General features: G+C 42.5%; 1 non-coding gene across 1 annotated transcript; it reads left to right on the forward strand.

The window, feature by feature from the left end:
• Positions 1–4,342: 4,342 nt before the first annotated feature.
• trnat-ugu (transfer RNA threonine (anticodon UGU)) lies at positions 4,343–4,416 on the forward strand. Its single transcript has one exon. It is a non-coding gene; the product is annotated as a tRNA-Thr (tRNA).
• The last annotated feature ends 1,359 nt before the right edge of the window (positions 4,417–5,775 follow it).

The raw sequence follows: 5,775 nt of genomic DNA on the forward strand, positions 1-5,775 counted from the left end.
TCTGAAGGGTGAGTTTTCTTTGGTACCGGAACCAGACAGGATGTCTTCCACAACAGTGGTACCTTCTCTTGGGTCAAGCTAAGGTTGAAAAGGTGTTGCAGAATCCCACAGAGCTGCTCTGCACAGGCATTCACACAGACAGCACAGAGCAGCGGCTGGGAGGAAAAGCATTTTGTGCAGCGCTGTTTCCTCTGGTGAACCTGGGGAGAAGTGACGCTCTGATGCAGCTCAGGCCAAACAAGGACGAGCTATTAGATCAGAGCAGGGCCACGTGCTTTCTAACAGCTCCTCAGAGCTCCCATCAGCCCCTGCGGCCCACAGAGAAGTCTGCTGCTGCTGATTGACAGCTCAGCTGAAGCTGCTGTGTGGTTTAACAGCTGGGATGAAAATGCACAACTACAAATCCACACAGCTCCTCAACTCTGAATGAACTCTTCAATGTGTTTGACTTCATTCAATAATAGAGCTGAATTTCTATCGACTCGTTCTTTTCCCACTCTGTCTTCTGACATGATGGATTTAGTTTGTCATGTTGTTCTTCATCGTGTTTCCATCATCCAAACAAAGTGCTATCAGTGTTCAGCTCTCAGACAGTTCACCTTCAGTTCCACTGACACACTGATGCTGGGAATTCATTTTTATCAGTGCTGCAGTCTGTCCTTCACTCACATGGTGGGAACCTGCAATTTCCTCTGACTCACAAACACAACTACATTGCTGTCACTGTGCTGCTTATTGGGCTGTGAATGTTGTCAGAGCAGCTTTTCAGCAACAAGCTGCAGATGTGGCTGTTGTGCTGCTTCTGATTCACGGTCAGTGTGGACAATATGGAAAGCAGAGCTCAGGAGGTACAGCTTCTGCTTCTTCTTCTTCCAACATTACTTTGAGAGATGACACTGGAATGACACTGAGATGCTTTGTATTCAGAGCTTTTATGGACTCTTTAAGGGTGACAACTTCATGACACTTTCTCCAGTCTGACCCTCACTTGGAACACAATCAGACATACTGGGACATGTGGGAAAGGATCACAGTGTTCACACTGTACATATCTGAGAACATCCACAGGAAGACACTTTATCATTTACATGTTGATTCTGTCTTTCAAAGTCAGATTTTTACTAGAATCCAAGTTATACACTGTATGCTGACACGTAGAAATAATCCCATTCTGCTTGTAAGCAGCTCTTAATAGAAACAAGCATGACTACACTGTTATTACTGTATTATGTTGATGCAGGAAAACAGCGGAACAACATACAATAAAGTAACATACAATAAATACATTATTACTGACCTGGACAATGATGCATTCAGGTTCAGTTACTGTTGTCCCATTTTTAATCACCTATATCACGGCTTCTGTTTTCATTTACATCTCATACAGCATTCATTCAACCCATGTTTGCCACCATTGCCTGGGCTCTATGAACATGTGTTGCATATTATTTACAGTTCAGATCATAAAGCTGAAAAAGAGAGCAAAACAGCACACGTGATGACGGCCAGAAGCTGTGACAGCGAGCTCAGAACACCATCAATCCCAGGTCTCTGCTGCTTCCAACACACCCAACACAGAAAATCTGCTGTTGTTAGAGGAGCAGTCAGAGGTCTCTGCTGCTGCTGGGACTCCTCACTCAGAGGATTTCCAGCTTGTGCAGAATCATCCCCAGGCCTCTGCAGCTCAACACTGCAAGAGGAAGTTTACAGATTCAGGAAGCTATCCCACTCCCTCTGTGAGCAGCACTCAGAGGGAGTTTAGTTGTCAGCTCAGAGATTTGGACTGGTCAGAAACAGTCTAAATACAGATCAGGTTTCTACACATGCTTCTGCAGCTGTCACTGAGCACTGATGTTGAAGATGATGGTCCTGTTGTGACCAGTTGTAGGTCAGACTAAATACAGAGCACCTTGAACTAATACATATCATCCCTTTCTTCAGTAAAGCATAAAGTAAAAGTCAAAAGTCTTAAAACACACCTCATTCCTTTATGTTTTGCCAGGAAAATGGGAAAAAAGATGGAGCAATTTATTGTAACACATGTAAGCATGAATGGAAATACAGCATAGAAGACAATATATTTGTATAATTCCAACAAGACTGAATTTGGACGTTTGCTCTGAGCTCCTTTATTCTCCAACACAGCCTGAACCCTCCGAGACAAGCTTTCTGTCCTTTCTTTAAGGAGTCTTCAGGAACAGTTCTCCAGGCTTCTTGAAGGACATCCCAAAGCTCTTCTTTGAATCGGGATTCCAGGACCCCTCCACCAACACTCCCTTACTGTATACAGAAAATGAGCCTGTACTGGAAGTATAAGACCATTTATTCAAATGTGCACGAACCTCAACAGGTTTAACCGAGCTGCAGGCTATCTAAGCAAATAAAAACACTTTTGAGTTCAGCCACTTAGCTTTTCAATTCCTCCTTCTGTCGCTCATCAATCATAATCAAGTAAGCCTTTTACAAAAGGCAATATTACTAATAAACACAGAATGCACAGTGTTACAATATTCAACAGATCAACAGATACAAAATAATGAACAATATTTCAGTTCAGGAACTGAACAAGTTTTTTATCTCACTATGGCACAGTCAATAAATACTTCTACAAGAGGGAATATTGCTAAATAAAAAGTCAAAATCTTCAATTAAGAGTTCCTTATATGGTCTGATAAGTTATTCGCCTGATTGAGTAGCCTTTCAAACTAGCCTACCCACATTTTACCCATTATTAATGCCTAAGGTAGTTTAGTAAATTGGCTATAAAAGGCAGAATAGGATATTGTCTAGCGTTTTTCATGTGCCATGGAACCAGACACTGTTTATTTGGAGTAAGACATTAGAGTGGCCTATAGATAGGGGTGGGCGTCAACACAACAGAAAATAAATCTCTCACCTCCCTCCACTTCATGCTCTGTTCTCCTTGTTGTTTCTGATTCTGTAAGAATTTCCTTATGTCCATGACCATGATGACGGCAACCCATCAGTGTGTAGTGGTTCATATGGCCTACTACGCTTCAATTGGCAAAATCTGGGAAGCTCGGAAGATCCTAGAATCACGAACTGAACCCGGCCATTTAGCCTCAATGTTGAAAATGAAATGACCTCCATCACAGATCATCTGTATGCATGGAGCATAGGAGTCAATGAAGAGGTATTTGGTTTCACAGGGCATAAATGTAACAATGCTCAGCATTACTCAAAGGGGTTAATGTGGTATTTTTCAAAATGAGAAATCCAGTTCAGAGTCTATGGACAATTATCCACAAGTGTACCTGTACATTTAGGCTTTGTAAAAAGTTTGGGTTTACTCGTCAGCCTCCACAGGTCCAGCAGGGGCCAGGATGTGTACATATGAACAGTCTAGTGCACCGATAACATTGAGGAAGCCTGAGGGAGATGATGAACTTAATACAAATACTTCAGCCAGTAGGTTGTTTTACATTATTGGCTATTGTAAATGTGGAGCAGCAGCCTGAAAGGATCTGTACCCCATTTTTCTGAGTCTGGTCCTGGGTGGGTATAGGTTGGGTGTTTGTGAAATGTGGGACCGAGATGTAATAAGGTATCAATTAGTTTTAATGAATACCATGTTCTTTTTCATTTAATTTCATGTTAACTACTTGTGTTTCCTTAGTTGCACTGACTGATTGATATTGATTTTCCGAGACAGTGAAAGTGGTGACATGATAACCGCAATTTTTTTTGTTTTATTTTTTATACAAGACATGAGTTGCACCCTGCCTCTCGCCCATTGACCGCTGGGATAGGCTCCAGCCCCCCTGCGACCCGACCGACGGATTCAGCGGAATAGAAAATGGATGGATGGATGGATGGATGGACATGAGTTGCGGTAGCGCGGAATTCTACTAGGTGAAAGTTTTTTCAGGGAGTCTGTTTCAGGCGGTAAGACATTCTTTGAGACACAGCCAAGCTAAGCTTGAACGTTAGCCTGCCAAGGAGCAGGCTAGTTCAGCAGGATAAATTACCATGGTTACTCAGCGGGCATTCAAATAAGCCACATTCGTGGAACGGAACTCTCTGTTAGATTAGCCAGAACAATTGAGAAAAGCCAGGCTTTCCGCTAATTCAGCATCGTGGAACACCCCTCTGGACCTCCAAAACAGTCTGTACTTACTCTCATGGCTTTAAATATTCTTGAGGTACAGAAGATTGAACTGAGACTTAATCCAATGTTTTCACACATGGAGATAATGTGAATAACATCAAGCCCAGATTTATGCAGAAATCACATGAATTTCGGAAATAAATCACAAAAACCACTTCCTGAGGTGGATCCAGGACCTGCTCTTTATTCTTTCATCAGTTTTATGAAACATGTGGCACTGTGGCTTAATTGGTCAAAGTGCCTGTCTTGTAAACAGAAGATCCTGGGTTCAAATCCCAGCAGTGCCTTAAGATGTTATTATTTAAAGGTAGGGTAGGAGATCCTGGATTTTGAGTCCAGCGAAACTGCATTTTGAAAATACACAGGTAAAAAGTCCCAACCCTTTTCTTCACTTTCCCCCCGAAGGCACGCCTCTAGAGTACATGAACGCGCACGAGCACGAAGGTGCACGAGCGCTGTTCTTACAGCAAGCATCGATCGTTGCCGTATTTAGTATTTAGCATTTAGTTTATGCTAACAATACGTTTAAAAATGCTAGGTGCTAGCCAAGCTGGCTCTAATTTAGCTTCCTGCCAAGCTTCTGGACGTTCACGGAGCAGGGTACGCGCAAAGGGAGAAGGAGGGGGAATGAGGGGGAGGGGGGAGCAGATTGCAGTTTGATAGACGGCTTTAGAATCCAATCATTGTGAACGGTCCGTTCACAATGATTGGATACTGTTTTTCCTAGATTGTACGTTCTAGAGGCCACTAAAACTTTTCATATTTGTGTCAAAACTTTTAATTAATTGGTTGCAATGGGGGTGTGAAGAGTATTTCAAGCAATATGTAAAAAAATGTTCCAGAAAAAGATCCCCTACCCTGCCTTTAAGTCAACATGGTGCCATAATACCATCTGACTTTTTAAAAACTGTTTTTACCTCTGTAGAAAGTGATCTCCTACAAATAGTTAACAGCTCACTGGCATCAGGCATTTTTCCCAAGTCACTGAAGACAGCTGCCATTAAGCCACTCAATTTTGACTTGCGGTGACTGCAACACAGCAGCGTCACTAGTGCGTGCCTCAGGAGTCGCAACAAATCTCTAGGTTAAAATTACAGACTTATCACTTCAAAGAAGGTCCATGTTTTATTTGACTTCAACATAAATATAAACATAAACGCAAATGAAATAAATTAAACAAGTACAACTCCGTAATTGGAAGAGTGATGGCTCATTATTCAACCGCGCACCCTCACACCGAACAGGAGAGGAGCTTTAACACTGCGCATACGCGCACGCATGCCACTGTGGAGAGATGTATAGGGCTCCTAAAGCTGGATCTGTCTCTCAGCTGTGGGGGGAACCCTATACGCCCGAAAAGGTATGCAATATTATTATTGCATGCGGGGATCTCCATAACATTGCCCAAAAAAATGGAGTGCCATTTTCACATGTACATCCAGAGGACCCCGCACCCAGAGATCCCTTCCACCTGCCTGCACAGAGCGCTCAGGAGGAGAGAGGAACTTATTCAGCGATTCTGACTTTTGGTAAGCATTCTGTTATTCAAGGAAAAAAGAAAGGAGAACAACGATTTCTTTCAGCATTTATTCTGTGACTTCAGTGTTTTATTTATGTCTTTCAATGTACTGTCGATAGATTGCATG

The sequence above is a fragment of the Odontesthes bonariensis genome, chromosome 11 (genome assembly GCF_027942865.1).
Source record: "Odontesthes bonariensis isolate fOdoBon6 chromosome 11, fOdoBon6.hap1, whole genome shotgun sequence".
Taxonomy (NCBI): Eukaryota; Metazoa; Chordata; class Actinopteri; order Atheriniformes; family Atherinopsidae; genus Odontesthes; species Odontesthes bonariensis.